A 16616-nucleotide genomic window follows, 5' to 3' on the forward strand; every position below is an offset into this window, starting at 1 on the left:
TAGTCTACTGAAAACAAAATCAAGCAAGGCAGATGATGTCAAGCATTATTCACATTTACCGCTGAACCAATTTATTCAGGAATAACACCCACGAGAAGGAGAATATATTTTGAAAATGGAAATGTGAATAATTTCCTTAGATGGCTTAATTCACATAGAAGAGGAAAATCTGCTCACAGAGAATACGGATAGTAATTGGAAACAAACTTGTTAAGGGAGGAGAGAAATACTCTGCACCACGGGGGCATTAGCCAGCCAGTATCTGAAAGAAGCGGGGGTGACTGGGACATATGTCATAGGCCACTGGATACCATTTTAAGAAATTAATAATTTAGGGCCCAGGGGGAGCATTGGGTGACTGGAGTCATATATATAAGCAAATAACAATAAGGACTAAGTGTTCTTTCATTTAATTGACCTCCAGGTTCCTGGAGGACAGTAAACAGGGACTCAGTGCTTGACTCACTAGATAAACAACAATATAAGAGGAATCATTATGGTTCCAATTTGGAACTCTAGCTCTGCAGGGGGCAGCCACATAATCCACTCGAGTCGAAAAATAAGAAAACTCAATTAGCAGCTGTCCTCCCCACTATCCCCTCTGATGAGGAAAAGAACCAGAATTTTCTCCCACACACTCCTTAAGCCATGGGGGTGTCCTTTGAGCTTTTGAACAGCAGGCAGGAAATGAGGCTGTTCAGTAAGCTGATACTGTGAGCCACACAGGTCGCATGAAGAGCTTAAGTGGAAAATAATACCAGTGGCTAGATTTGAATTCTCAATAAAACCAGTTATTCTTCCGACTTAGTGCTAGTAGAAATTGCCATATTTTAAATAAATACTATATAATATTTGGGATTTAGAATAAGATTCAAAATCTTATCTTTTGATGCAACAAGCAGTCTTTTCTGGTACTCAGGCAGATTCAAAATCTTATCTTTTGATGCAACAGTCAAGCTTTTCCTGGTACTCAGGACAAGCAAAGGAAGTTGGTACCAAGCTTCCTGGAAAAGAGAACGTCCACCCAACGCGCTCCTCTTGAAAACATCTTGAAAACAATTTCCCTTGATTATGGCAGTCAGAGCCCATCGTGGTCTAAAATCCTGTGTGCTATTGGAGATATGTCCCCAAGTAGAAGGAAATACCCAGTGACCCTGATTTATTTGAATTTTAATTAAAAGGTTGCAAATACTCCTGACATTTTTGCTTCAAGATACACTTCAGCTGAACTCATGTTAGTCTTTCACTTATAAGGGATAGTCTCTGGGAAGAGGTGAGGACAGCAAGAGAGAGGAGTTGGGAGATGTGGCTTCACTCTGCCTGTCACAGCAGCTAGCTGTGTGTTGATTGTGGTCACGCTATTTCACTTACCTTCTCTGAACTTTAATTTCCTTAGCTAGATAATTAGGGTCTTTTCTAGTTTCAAAATAATAATCTGTGTGACTGGGCAGAAAGTTTGAATAGGTCTCTTGCCCAAGAATAAAATGGCTACATCTTTCCGTTGTTGAAATGATGAAAACAACTAGATTTAAAAACACTTGGCTTGTTATTTCAGTAACCTTAACCACTTACTGGCTTGACCATGAAGCAGTCCTTTTGATTGCTTTAAATGGCTTTTCAGAACAGTTAAAATAGCTTAAAAATAAGAATAACCATCTTTAATCAATTGGTCTCCATCACATAATCTGACCTTATTTATGGATAGCTTGAGACACATATCCCACAGAGTTACTCTGTGAACTCTCCTCCCTCAGTGTCTATAAAAAGCACAACTTTTTGCTGCATCCTGGGTGCTTCTTCTTGCTCAATTTTACAACTCTTCTTTCTCTGTCCACTCCCTACATTTTACTTCCTTAGCACTCCTTCTCAGACCTTTTCCTCTCTCACTGTATTTGCTCTCCTTAGATGATTTCACCTTCAGCCCACAATATTGTGCAGTAAATATTAACAAATGAAAGGATTAAAAAAGTTCAGCTTTTAGTGTTTGCTGATTTCTGTGGTGTAATACTCTGATCACTGCTGATTTCAAGCTACCAATCATTGTGGAGCTGGGAATTGATGCACAAGGTTGGCGATTACAAGCTATATGAGCCAGTTCTAGCGCACCATCACACCCATCCCTTCTACTACCACCTTACCTATGTTCTGAAGTCTCTCTCCCCACTCCCTTGCACGCACATGCCTTTGTTCCAGAGTCAAATCCACTTGAATGTCACATCTTATCAACATCATCAAGGGCAAAATGAACAAACAATCTTCCTATAAATCTTTTCCTAATTCGCAGTATATCAAGGTAACTATGGATGAGAGTGAGTGACCCAGCCTATGAGAAATGTGCTAACCTTGAATTACTGTGTGAATGCATCTTTTGAGCAATGGAGCAAGACCACATGCTTGTGGATGCAGTTTTTACTGGCAGAAATGGATGTTTCTGCTCAATCATCCTGTGAAGTGGTTTCTATTGGGAAAAGAAATGAGAGGTGGGGAATTCTTTGAACTGGAGGAGAGAAAGAGTTAGGGCCTAAGACCAACTAAATCTGAATCTGAGGTAGGAAGAAACCTAGAATGGTTCTACTAGCAGAGGAACTGCTGCTATTACGTGGAGGCAGTGAATGGTAACACCACGTTTCTGATCTAGCAGCAACATGGAGGCTGAAACGGCAAGGCAGAAAAGGGCCAATTTCTGGAGATACCAGACTGAGGCAGCAATTGTGGACCTGGTTAGTTTCAAGAGGGGACATCCCATTTCCAAGGCTGGAATGGAGATCCACAGACAGCAGTCACTCATAAATCAGCTAATCCCACAGAGTGGGGATCTCAGAAGGGCATCAACAGTAGCAGCAGCAGCAGCCAAGCAGCAAGATTATAAGGTTAGAGGGGAAGAACCCAAGGGACTTGTTCTGTAGTTCAACTGAGAGGCGCTCCAAGACACTCTCAGAAATAACTGATAGGACACTGACAGCAGCTGGTCCCCAGGAAGTAGTTCCATGCAGGCTGTATGCTGCAAGAATTTAGTATAGCAAGGAAGAATAACTGTGTTGTCGTCACAGGCTAGTGGGGTCAGGGTATTTCCTTGGATTACATTCATTTCCATCTTTTCCATCTATGTCAGGACATCTACCCTGACACCTAAGCCTGAAAACTGGGAGTCATTCTGTATTCTTTGACCTACCACGTACAATCAGTCACAAGTCATGTAAATACAGCTTTGATTTACTAATCCCTTGCCCTGGACTGGACCAACGATGGCTTTAAGGACTTTCTGAATATTTTCTCCTATGCTTTTCATCAGCTAAATATGAGTGAAGAAACCTAAAAGATGTAATCTTGTCATCATCCTCAATAAAGTACATTTTCATATTCACTAAGATATTGCATTTAGAATAAGATACAATATTCACATGTATTCCACAATTTTATGTATTCACAAAGAAATAATAGAAAACAAGTGTTTGTCAAACTTAAACAAATTTTTCTCATTCATGCAAGTTTAATAGTAATAAATAACACATTTTGATAAATAAATTGTAGCCTCTGGTTTTAACTTTAATTTTAATCAAGGTTGAATCAAATATATTTGGGATTGGTTTATAATAGTTTATTTTCCAAACAGGTACTTTACATTATCTCAGTCTTCATAGTAACTCTAGAAGGAAGTTATTGTTTTTATTAATTAATTTATAGGTGACATAACGGAAGTTTAATATGGTAAAATATGTAGCTCAAGATTACACAGACAGTAAGTGATGAAGCCCAGGTTTGAGTTTACGTAGTCTGACTCCAGGTCCACTCTTAGACAAAATGCTATATCGGCACCTCCCTCTCCTTTACTCCCCACTTCTAATTGATATGCCAATTCTGTTTCCTATTTATTAACCTAACCCTTTCTATCCAACCCAAATGGCCTGAGTTTGTTCCGGCTCTCATAAAGTCTTGCCTAGATTATTCCTTTAGCCTTCTCATTGTTTCTAATCCTGCAGCTAAAGTACAAATCTGACAACTTCCCTCTTTACTTAAAACACCTTGAGGAATAACATACAAATTAAAGCTACAATGTGATTCCACTACTCTATTTCCCCCCCGCTACTCTATTAGTCTGCTTGGGCTGCCATAACAAGATACCACAGACTGGATGGCTTAAACGACAGACATGTATTTTATCACAGTTCTGTAGGCTGGAAGTTCACGATCAAGGTGTCAGCAGAGTTGGTTTCTGGAGAGGACTCTCTTTCGGACCTGCAAATAGCTGCCTTCTCAGTGTGCCTTCACAGGGCCTTTCCTTTGTACGTGTGGAGAGGGGGCGGGAGGGAGATAGATAGACCGAGAGATAAATAGATAGATATCTGGAGTCTCTTCCTCTTCTTATATGGACACCAGTCCTATCAGATTAGAGCCCCACTTTTATGACCTCATTTAACCTTAATTATCTCCATAAAGGTTCTAATTCCAAATACAGTCAATTTGGGGTTAGGGCTTCAGCATATGAGTTTGGGGTTGGGGGCACAATTCAGTCCACAATGACTACACACACACACACACTCACACCAAAATGGTTAAAATGAAAAAGACAAACAATATCAATTGTTGGAAACTGGAACTCTTATATACTACTGCAGAGACTTTAAATTAGTCCAATCACTTTGTAAAACTGGCAGAATCCAAACGATCTGAATACATACTTAGCTTATGACCCAGAGATTCCACTCCTAGGTATTTTAGCCAGTGGAAATGCACACATATACTCACCAAAAGACGTGTACAAGAACAGGCACAGCAGCACTACTCATAATAACCCCAAGCTGGAAAGAACTCAGATGTTGATACATAATAGAAAGGATAAATAAATTATGGCAAATTCATACATGGAATATTATACAACCATGAGATTGAATGAACTACATCACATGACAGAACGGATGATGCTCAGAAACATAAGGCTGGCTGATAAGAGCCAGACACATGAAAGCACATGCTTTAAAAATCCGCTTAAATCATGTTCCAAAAAAGGCAAAGAAAATCTATCATGTTAGAAGTCAGGCTGGTGGTCCCTCTTGGAGAAGGAAGTAGTGACTGAAAAGGAACAAAACAGGGCTTCCAGGGTTCTGGTTACATTATGATATAGTTTCAGGCTGCGCAGCTGTATTCAGTTCATGAAAATTCATTAAGCTGGATATTTATGACACGTGCATGTTTCTGCATATATTTTACACTTCAATAAAAATTTTTCTTAAAAAAGAAATACTCTGAAGACTCCGGATCATCCCAGAATAAAGTCCCAATACTTCAGCCTGGTCTAAAGCCCTTTGTGACCTGGTCCCAGGCCAACCTTTCCAGCTCTGTCTATAATACTCCTGGCCTAAACTCCAGCCTAAACAAGCCATCATCAGTACCCACACTGTATCATGCTCGTTCACGTTCTCCCCCCTGCCTGCATACCCTTCCCATTTCACCCATTTCATCCAGTTGGTTGACTCCTTTTAAAGTTTAGAAATCAGCTCAGGCTTCATTCCCCACCAGGAAGTTTTCTCTCACCCCACCTCACCTAGGATAAGTTAGGAGTCCCTGCTCTTTCCTCCCTCAACGTTCTATGTACTTATCACCCATAGTACATTGCACTGTCATTTGTGGTTTATAAATCTGTCTTCGCTGCTGGATTGTGATGTGATAAAGACAAAGATTGTGTCCTTTATTGCAGCATTCGCAGCATATGCAGCATCTAGTGTCCGGTGAACAGGAATGAATGAATAAAGGGATTAACGAAATCTAGCTTACATCCTGATTTGGGTACAGAATTTTTCTCTAGTCATGCTAGCAAGAATTTTTTTTTTTTCAAATGAAACTAATCTGGCAGCACAGACTATATACCATGCTCCAAATTCAGTTTGCAATGAGGGCTTTGTTCCCCATGAACATAAATGTCAGGGAAACCAAATACACGTTTCTTAAAATATATAATAGTCATATTGCCCATTCCCCAAAGACTGTCCAACTTTACAAAATGATTGCATTCCTCTGGAATATGGGTGAAGTGTTAATGTTCTTGGTTGGCTTGAAACTCAAGAAATTCCTCTAACATCTAGATTGGCCATGTTTCTTGGTGGATCTGCCAAAAATTCCTCAGATATCCCGGTCTGGGATTTATGAACTGAGAGGTTTATGATATTTTAGAGTGTAGAATAGACTATTGTTTTACATATTAGACAAGTCAAGTAAGTGCAGTGAAAGCTGTGATTGGGCTGAGGGCCTAAAAAGTGAACCAAGTTGACAATAGTCATTTTCTATACAAGTTCCAAACAGGCTTCAACCAGGCGAAAGGCTAAGTAGTGATCATATTCGATTCTGAACAATGTTTCTTCCTATTTCTGAGTTTGGGTATCAGGTATTACTCCAGCATAGAAAGCCAGAAAAGGTATTAATGATGAGAGGTAGGATGATAAGGATATTGCCATGATGATGATTCCTGGTAAATAAGGGTGAACTATTTGCAACAGAACAAGCACAGATGTGAAACATGACCTCAAAATGCTTATCATTCAAAAAAGTTAAGGCAGGGGCGGCCAATGGCTCAGTTGGTTAGAACAGCAGGGTTGCCAGTTCGATTCCCACATGGGCCAGTGAGCTGCGCCCTCCACAACTAGATTGAAGACAATGAGCTGTCACTGAGCTTCCAGATGGCTCGGTTGGTTAGAGCACGAGCTCTCAACAACAAGGTTGCCAGTTCAATTCCCATATGGGACGGTGGGCTGTGCCCCCTGCAACTAAAGCTTGAAAACGGCGACTGGACTTGGAGTTGAGCTGCACCCTCCACAACTAGATTGAAGGACAATCACTTGGATCTGATGGGCCCTGGAGAAACACAGTTTCCCAATATTTTCCACCTCACCACCCCCCCAAAAAAAAAGTTAAGGCAAAGGTAAAGAGGTAGTAGTCCATTTTAAATATATGTACAATCTAGATAGTGAACCTAGGCCTGCCTTTAGGGCATTTGCCCACCCCCTCTTCAATGAGAGCCTCTCACCTACTCCACCCCAAGAATCCAACCTACAGGCTTATTTGTACAGTCTCTGATACCATCCATCCTCTTGAGCCACAGACAATTGGACCAGACATAGATACATGACTTAAGCTGGGCCAATCAGATGCTCTGTTTGTTATTGGGCTGCAGTGAAGCTAGTACTCCAAAGGAGAGGAACTGTAGGGCTACAGCCTGGCCATTTAGGGAGGAAGGGCATGGGAAAGCATAGAAAAGTGGACGGCAGGGATAAAGAAGAGATACAATAAATCATCTCCAGTTCTCTGGAAAGATCTGTTATATTCTCTGCCCAAGTCTAACCTGCTCTTTATGACAAAACACCACGTTTTGTTCATCCTGGTTTGGGTGGGTTTCTGAAACCCCAGGACTATGACGTGAGTGCTCTGGTATTCAGGCAGGAGGTCTGTCTTTACTCCCCTAGTGCCTTGGAAAAGAAGCAAAGGTACAACTGAGTCCAGTCCTCACAGCCATAGCCAGCTGGAATGTTAGCTCTGAACACCAGGGGCTTACAAGCTGTGGGTTAGTGGGGGTGTTACGTAGCTCTTTAAAAAAGGAAGCAGGACACCGTGAAAGATGACATTTGAGCATCAACAATACAAAATTAAGCCTGTGGAAAATTTTGATAGTTAACACAGGAAATTGCATTTATGTATGGAAACTAAATTTAGAAGCCTGGACAGGTTGACAGGATCCCTCCTAAATCCATGTAAATAGCCCATGCCAGGTGCCAGGAAGTGACTGCAGTAGCAAGGACTGGCTAGGCAGGCAGGCCCCATGGCTGTCCTAAAGTCTGAAGGAAGCAAAAGGTCTTTTCTCTAGGCAATTTATTTTTTCAGAAGTCTTATCTTCCAGAGTAAGAGAGAATTAACAGTTTCTGAAAGAATCATTTCCAAGGCGGTTCCTAGTTTCTCCCTGCTTTGTGTCCATAAACAAGGAAAGGGTGTGGTCACCACTTGGATTGGCTCTGGGCAGTGTTTCTGCAGCCCTGGCCAGCTGCCAGAGGCAGGGCCCAGTGGAAAAGGGGAAGTGTAGGAGTGCGTGAGGGGAACTCCCTCCCACTCTTTCCCCTCACCCACTGTGCCCCCCACTCTTAGAGTTCCCTCCTTCCAATGGTGTTCCTCTACCACTTCGAGTCCCAGTGACATGAAAACCAAGGGCAGAAGCAGAGAGATGGCATTAATGGTGGTTCAGTAGGGCAAGGACGTTGGAGTTGGGCAGACATGTTTACAGCCCTGGTACTACCACCAGGGCTCCCCTCAGACCCAGGCAAGAGGTGTCTCTGCCCTGGGCCCTGAGGATCTACAGGGCCTGACTGTGGTCCTCCTCAGGCATGCTCCATCCCATGGAGTGAAGAGGCCACCAGGTCAAGGGATCATGCCCCCCCAGCCCATCTCCCCCGTCTAGACCATGCTCCAGGTACTGGGACACCAGAATTCCCTGTGACGGCCTTAAGCCTGCTTCCAGGACCTGTGCACACCTCTTCCTAGGCGTGTCCTCCCAAGGGTGTCTACTCCTTAGATTTCAGGGTGGCTGAGGGACAGCTGTTTCTTGAGAGTATGGACACGAGTTGGATGATGCCTGGAGTATAGATATATGAGTTTCAGGGGTGGGAAGAGAAGGGCACCAGGCCCAGGATCGGGGCATAGCAATCTGTGCACCACCTCTTACTGGCTCAGACCAAGAAGTCTGAGAATCCTAAATTTGAGTCTGGCCTTCCAAGTTGTTATGAAGGTTTGTTTTTCAAAGCAGGAGGAGAGAACGTATTTTATTTACCTGTTAACTTCATGTATAACTTTTGCCATGGAATACGGGTTCCTGTTGTAGTCTTGCTCCAGACCTCCCAAATGTTAGGGGTGGCCCATACAACCACTTCAACACTGTGTGAACTCAAATAAGTTACTTTAGGTCTCTGAGCCCCAATTTCCTTAGTTGAAATGAAGGCAAAAACAGTAGCAGTTATTTTGAGAATTTAAAATGTATTTAGTTGTAATATTGTTATGTGCCCTTCGGCAAGTTACTTAATGTGCCTCAGTTACTCTCTGAGTTACTCTCTGTGCCTCAGTTTTCTCATCTGTCAAATGCGAGGATACTAATAGCATCTGTCTTATGGGTTGTTATCAATTAATGTATGTAAAAGCTTTAGGAACAGTGTCTGGAGCATGTAAACTTTAGTTGTGGCTGTTACTGTTGTTAGTATTATCCACTGCCCAATACCACCATCTGGCCAATTAGATTAAAGGAAACATCACGTGCAGTGTGTAGATCATAGTAAGACACACCTCTGTCACATTGTTTAGTTACTTTGAGAGTTGCTTCATACTCCAGATTCATCCTGTGATTTCAAAATCCCTACCAGACTTCTTAGGAAGTATGAAGCCTGTTCCTGCTTCCAACTGCGACTGTTGCTTTGGCCAAGTGTAATCTGATGAATACAAACTAAGAGTAGTGTCCTGGGATAACCCTCATTCTTGTCTGTAAAGGGCTTTGAGATCCACTCATAAAGGTGCAAAACAAATCTTAAATCTCTGGGCAGAGACACAGTAGTGGCAGCGAGGGAGGCATGGGGGAGGGAGGTTGGCCCTTCTCCTGAGATGCACCAATTGCCATTCCTTGCTATGGAAGAATTTCTGCAGCCCTGTGCATTGGCAGGCTCTCTGGGCTGGGCTGGGTTTGGGAATTAACTTGAAATGCTAATTTTGCAAATATTGAGAGAGGACTGAACCTCCATAAAAGGATATTTGATTGCACGGGACCTATAAGCCGCAGAGAACTACAAAGGGGTTTCCAAACCTCAAGTCCCATTGCTTTCTGCTACACGACGCTGCCTCAGTGAATCAACAATTCTTTCTTTTGCTCAGCACACAAGCCGCTCACTCCAAAGTTTGCTTCAACTTTGTAAGGGATCACCAGCAGGCAGCTTAGATACCAAAGTTCTCCAGAGTGAAACTTAAGGAGGGTACCAGGGAGGCCATTAGCAAAGCATCAGTCATCAAGCCCCTAGCTCTTCACTTCAGTATCATCTTCTCCCCAAGGACCCATTGGGGGCAGGTTCTTCCTACAGCCCCATGCTCTATAGACATATTTTATCTTAGAAACAGACTATGCTTTATTTGCATTAAGGCACAAGTAACGAAGAACAACAGCACACAGTATTATACCCCTCTCAAATATTTTCGTTTTAAAAAGACTGAAGGAAGTCCTAAGCCAAAGAAACAAGGCAATTTCAGACAGCAGTAAACAGCTGGAGAGGGTTTTTGTCAGGGTGGTGGTCCTGGGGAATGGCAGGCCTATTCCAAAGTTGTCGCCTAAAAATCCATTTACCTGAATTCTGCCTAAATGTTTTCCTACCTGTGCTCAGGTATGATATCAGTAATGGACTCCACAAGTTTGTTGGCATCACTGTGGTTTGAGGCTGGTCACACAGCTATTCCCCAGGGCCTATAAGGAGTGACCACACTAAATCCCTGTGGCCATGGTTTCTGTCGAGGCCTTTGCTTTGGAGTCCCCTTCTCCTTATGGTCAACATTTCTGAGTTGTAAGGACAGCCAGGGAGTGGTGCCCTGACCATCTTTTATTTGTGTTTGGTGGTTCTGACCATATACACCACTGCTACATTATAGCAATGGGACTGTTTTAACATATAAAAAAAAGTTAGTAAGGAAAAGCAGCACCACAGTGTTGCCAACGAGGGTACCTGCTTTGATTGGCATGAGTGACGCCTTTGTTTTTAAGATACTATTTGAGGCATGGTGAAAATATGTAAGTCAGTTTGCATGCTATGCTGAACAAGCCCAGCAATACGTGTAAATTATCAACATCCCTGTGACGCTTCTGAAAGGAAGTAGTTTCTGTGTATGGCTAGCAAACACTTTTTCAAGAGTTAAACATCTGAGCTATTTAAATTCCTCTGCAAAGTATGAAAAGCAAATAAAGTAATCATGCCACAATCACTCAAATTAGAAGAATGAGGAGTGTAGTCGGGTTTTTTTTTTTTTTTCTTATAACTGGTGGGGTGGTAGGGGAACATCTAATCTGATTGTCAAAATTCAGTCAAAACCTCTAGCCATTAGCAGTTTTTAAGAGATAAATGAAACACTTTACAGATGGTTAGCTAAGACAAATATTCTTGTGGTACAATCAAATCAACATGTATTTTGATTACTGACTGTTTGCTGTGTGCTACAGAATGAATGTGTAAGTAAGTCCAGGGCGTGAGGAGACCATTGTGTGTTATGGGTGTGTCCATGAAGTTGCAGAAATATTTTTCTCAACGTTCTGTTTATGAGGCTTGGTTTGCTGGACAGCTGCTGAGGAGTCAAACCAAAGGATATGATAGTCACTATTTTCATCCATAAGACCTAATTTAAATGAATTTATCAGGGGTGCAATAAGCCATATTCTATGCCAGCTCTTCTCTGCTCAAAAGAAAACAGATATGTCCAGTTTATTTCCCATGAAGGAAAAGTTTTGATTCCACCCTGAATGTACCTTTGCTTATTTGTAGAGCTGTTTCCTGTTTTTTCTTATCAAAATATTTCAGCTGTAGCTTAACAAATTGAGTAGGCATAGGAGCTTCTGTGCCAACCAAGTCAGATGAGTGTATTTAATCACAGCTCTGAAGCAGATCCACAATGTTAGCAACTGAAGCACTTAAAAAAATAAAAGAAAAAACATTTTTATTCTAGTGAGTATCTCTTATGGGAAAAAATACAGATGGAAGGAATAGCAATGATGAAACAAAATGAATATATCTGTATTATATACCAACCGAAAAAGGTGCCATGTCACATTTCTATGTTTCCTTTCAAATAATGTGCATATTCTTTTTTTCTTTGAATATTCTTTTATGCTTGGCAGCCTTAAAGGCATAGGATAGATCATTGATTTCTGCCCTTTTAAGGAAACTTTAAATATCTTTGCCCAGTGCCACTATGTGTTGATTTCAGAGTTTAACACTCAGAAAATGTATTTGTTTCCCTATTTCCTATTTCTTGGTTGTGTTGTTGGCTGAGGGAGGATATCTTACTTTTGCCCTCATGGACCACCTACACGTGTGAAATCAAACTCAGAGGAAATGTATTCTAACTCCCTCTAGCAACATATGAAAATGTTTTATTACTGGAGACTGAATATATTCCAGTATGCTGACAAATCCAGCTCTGGAGTATCAAAAGTTGGAGACTTCCTGTTTCTTTCTACAGAGACGTCAACAGTGTTGAATAAGAAGGAACTGTGTTACTTTTAGGCCAGAGGAGTGAAGGTAGTACTTATGGGAGGTAAGAAAGTTAATCATATGCCCTGAATTGAGCTGGCGGCAATGTAAGTAGTGCATTCTGTTAACTAATCTTTAATTTTTGTACCAGGCACAGAGCCAGCACGGCCAGTGAATTGGGAGAGATGATTAAGGAGAACACTGTAAAAATGCTGAACATAATTCACTATCACCAAATTAGGCATTTCTGAAGCTGACAGTCTTGCTCATGTGAAACGCAATAAGATGATCCAAATTGTGAGGAAAGGAATCCAACTTGGTTGGGATAGAAGAGACAAAACAAAGAAACTTTGGCCCACTTGTCATTTTTGTTTGGAAAGATTTCTAAAGATTGAATTTAGGCCCATAGTACACTTAATGGTGCAATCTACAACCTGCCAATGAGCAATCACGGAACTGAAACCAGCAGTTCAAGGTGGGAGAAAATTAAGTGGACGGAGTCTATATTCTGAAGATGCTCTTCTTATCAGAGCTTCCTGACACCTTCTAGAGCGATGAGTTCCAAATTATGTACAGCCATGGCTGGGTTGCGGGGGTGGATAGCGGGGGTGGGGGTGGGGTGGGGGATTTGGCCAGCTGTGGATACGGGACTTAATTATCTACAGCCTATTTCTATAATAGCTTCAAACAATTTCTGCTTCTATCTTATAACCTGCCACAGCCGAGAAGTTTAAGAATTTTACTTTAAAGTATCTTAACAGTATATTTTTAAAAAGAAAATTGCCACAGAGAACAGTTTTTAAAAACCACTTTCCAATTACACATACAGTATACACATGTATGTGTATGGATACATAACATATTTTATTCACACATAGAGATTTAAGTCAAGTAGGTGCCCTGGCTTTATTCCCTATATGTAAAGTTCAAACAGAAGGATCTAAAGATGCCTTTTTCCTAAGTTAGGTATATTCTTTGGAACATGTTTTATAGGATGTTACTTGGTGCTCCAATTAGCTGGACAAAATAAGTATTACACATACAGAAAACAAATGGCCAATTACTTTAACATAAAAATGAGTCTTACAAATCAATAAGAAAAAGACAATCTTATAGGCAAAAGATATATAGAGATAGTTCACAAAAAGGAACAAAAACAGGAAAGAGACATATAAAAATATGCTCAACTTCGCTCATACCGGTAGTTTAGAAATTCAAATGATGATGAGATAGCAATTTTCACTTCCAACTGGTAAAGATTAAATAGAGGGCAATACCAAGATATGAGGAAAGTGTCACTCTCATACATTGTTGGTGAGTGTATTAATTGATATAGTGATTTGTGGTGGCAATTTTGCAATATCAAAGTTGACCCCCAAATTTTAATCCTAGGAATGTAACCCATAGAAACATTCACATAAGAACACAGAGACAAATATACATGGATGATGGTTGCAGCATAGTTCCCAATAGCTGAAAACTGGAAACAAACCACTAAAAAGAATGAGGCAGATCTATATATATACTCACATAGAAAGTATTCCAAGGTATGGGAATAAGGAAAAACATCAAGTTACAAAAATGATGTAGAAAATGGTTTCATTTTGTTATATGCAGAGGAAAAAAATATAATGACATTTATACTAAAATGTAAATACTGGTTATTTCTGGGGGTGGCATTTTTGAGCACTTTCCATTTCTACCTTATATATTTCTGTACTATTTGATCGTATGTTACAGGTAAAATAAAAGTAGTTAAAAAAAATAACAGTGTGAACATCACATAAGTAGTTTTCTTGCCAAATATGTTAAATCTGAATCTCAATATGAGGAAACAATCACATAAATTCAGATTGTGTGATATTCTATAAGATAACCAGCCCAGACTCCTTAAATTTATCAATATTATGAAAAATGAGAAGAGACTGTTCTAGATTAAACATGAGACTGTTCTAGATTAAAAATAACTAAAGCTAAAGCGGTCGTTCACCCTAATTGCCTCACTGCATCCTCACGAAGACCCCATGCAGTTGAAAACGGAGCCCAGCCGGGGAAAAGGCTTGCCCCGCCCCCAACTCAAGGGCCCCTGTCTGGATCTGGGCTGCATTTCCCAGCTTTCCTTCATAGGCAGCTTATGTCATCGGCATGATTGCTAAAAGGTACGATTTTTTTTTTCAGATTTGTAATAACGAAACACGCTTATACAACTTATAAACTTTTAAACATACCTTCTCTCTTAATATCATATTGTTAAGCTCATCCACTTTGTTGCAGTTATTCGTTTTGCCAGCTGCGTAGCACTCCACTCGGTGAATATTCCATCGCTGACCTTGTGAGTGAGCCGAGAGCCGCTCAGAATTCTCTGCCACGTGGCTCCTGCTGCACGGTGGATGTGTTTAGTCACAAGTCACATGACTGTCCACCTTTAGGAGGCAATTCTAATCCTGTTCCCAGAGGGCTGGCACCAATCTGCTCTCCCACCTACTATATAGACAAACCATCGGATTTATCCACATCCCTGTCAATGATTGGTCAATGCCTGGGCATATGATGCCCACCTGATCAATGAGAATGAGGAGAGGGCTGCCCAAGGTATGCTGGGAAATTCATTTAATCCTAATTCTGACTCACTGGGAAAGAGGGGCTCTCTTCTGCATCTGGACGTGATGCTCCCACCAGGAGACCAGGAAGGAGCAAAGCGATGGAGAGACCTGGGTCCTAGGCATCCATAACAGTGTCCCTGAATTAACCACCCCTGAGGCTGCCCTGCCTTTGGATTTAAATTTGTTACAGGGAACTGAATTTCCTTGCTGTTTTAGTCATTCTGAGTTGGGTTCACTGTTACTTTCATGTTTGCTATTACTTTCATGTTTGCTATTACTTTCAGCTGTTACTTTGAACTGCCTCCCAGCCTAGTTCTCCAACAATTCCATGGTGACTCACTCTCCTTTTTAGCAAATCCTTTTTCTGCTTACATCAGCCAGAACTGATTTCGGTTACTTGCTGCTTAGAATCCTGATGATACAGAGGAGAGTCTGAACTCAGGGCTGCTAACACCTTTGTCTGCTAACAAAGGTGCCGAGACAGGAACAAGGAGTATATTTGGAGATGGACTTGAGAGAGAAGGCAGGGCAGAGGCTGGAGCTCCAAGAGTTCCCCGCCCACTCTTGGGTGGGAGCACTGGAGGTCACAGTGCAAAGACACAGCAGGGGTTAGATCCTAGAGGGGCGTGAATGCCAGGCAGAAGACTATTTACTTTATTCTTAAAGTCACGAGATCTTAACGAAAAGAGTCACTTACTAAAATTGATATTTTAAGGAGTTTGCCCGGACAGGGTACTTAGGCCCCCCTGGAGAGGGGGCTCTGGTATCCTCTGATCTCCTCCTATGGGCCAGTCAGGTCCCCACACCACCTCAGCTAAGCCACACAGTTCCCCTCTAAGAGAGAGATTATTCTTTTTCTAGATGAGAAGCCTGGGGCACAAATCAGGGAAGAGACTACCTATGGCCCCAGCTGGTAAGGGGCATAGCCTCCTCATGTGTTAGAAGATTGGCACCCCAGGGCTGATCCTGCCAAAATTATCTGTGCTGCACCCGGAAGGTAGAAGTTTCCACAATGATCATCAAAATGTTTCTGTAATTCTTAAAACCCAGTGACCAGGTCACTAGCTTTAAAGCTGCTGAGGCTAAGTGACATTCCTTCTTTTTCTGCTACATTTAAATAAAGCCTTTGTGAGATGACAATAAATAATAACTAACGAGAACTGATAACTAAAAGCAATGTGTGATCCTTGATTGGTGCCTGAATGCATAAAAAAATCATTATAAAGGACTTTTTAGGACACAATCGCCTTGGTAAATCTAGGTGAAAGAATAAGATTCTAGAATTATATTTTGAGAAATACGAGTATAGGAAATACCCATTTGACTGAAATGTATGTGCTCCTCCTTGCTAAATGTTCTCATGGATATATTATCACATTTAATGGTGGTTATTTATAGGAGAGGAAGATGATTTCCTACTGAAGCAAAACTCACTGTTACTATGATTGCTGAGGGATCCCATATATTTAATTCTAGAATATCTTATCTGGTTTAAAGATTTCCAATGAGTGCCTAGATGCCAAACAGGATTTATTATCAAGTTGGGGAATTTCAAAGCTGGAGGGTATCTTTGAGGTTCCTTGGGATCAATCTTCATCATTTTCCAGATGAGCAAAAGGGACCCAGATGGGCTAGGTGATGTATCTATAGTCAGTTAGAAGGAAAACTGGTTTTCGAAATCTTGCCTTCAAATTGAGTGCCCTTACAATAAAGCCATAAAGATAGATTTAACCATTGCTGAACCTCAACATTGGGGGGGGGGGCATCA

At 41.3% G+C, this 16616-nt stretch overlaps 1 long non-coding RNA gene across 1 annotated transcript in view; it reads right to left on the bottom strand.

The window, feature by feature from the left end:
- Positions 1-16616, bottom strand: part of LOC109439275 (uncharacterized) — a 160129-nt gene that overhangs the window by 127975 nt on the left and 15538 nt on the right. The gene's annotated exons all lie outside the window — the stretch shown is intronic.

The sequence above is a fragment of the Rhinolophus sinicus genome, linkage group LG05 (genome assembly GCF_036562045.2).
Source record: "Rhinolophus sinicus isolate RSC01 linkage group LG05, ASM3656204v1, whole genome shotgun sequence".
Lineage (NCBI taxonomy): Eukaryota > Metazoa > Chordata > Mammalia > Chiroptera > Rhinolophidae > Rhinolophus > Rhinolophus sinicus.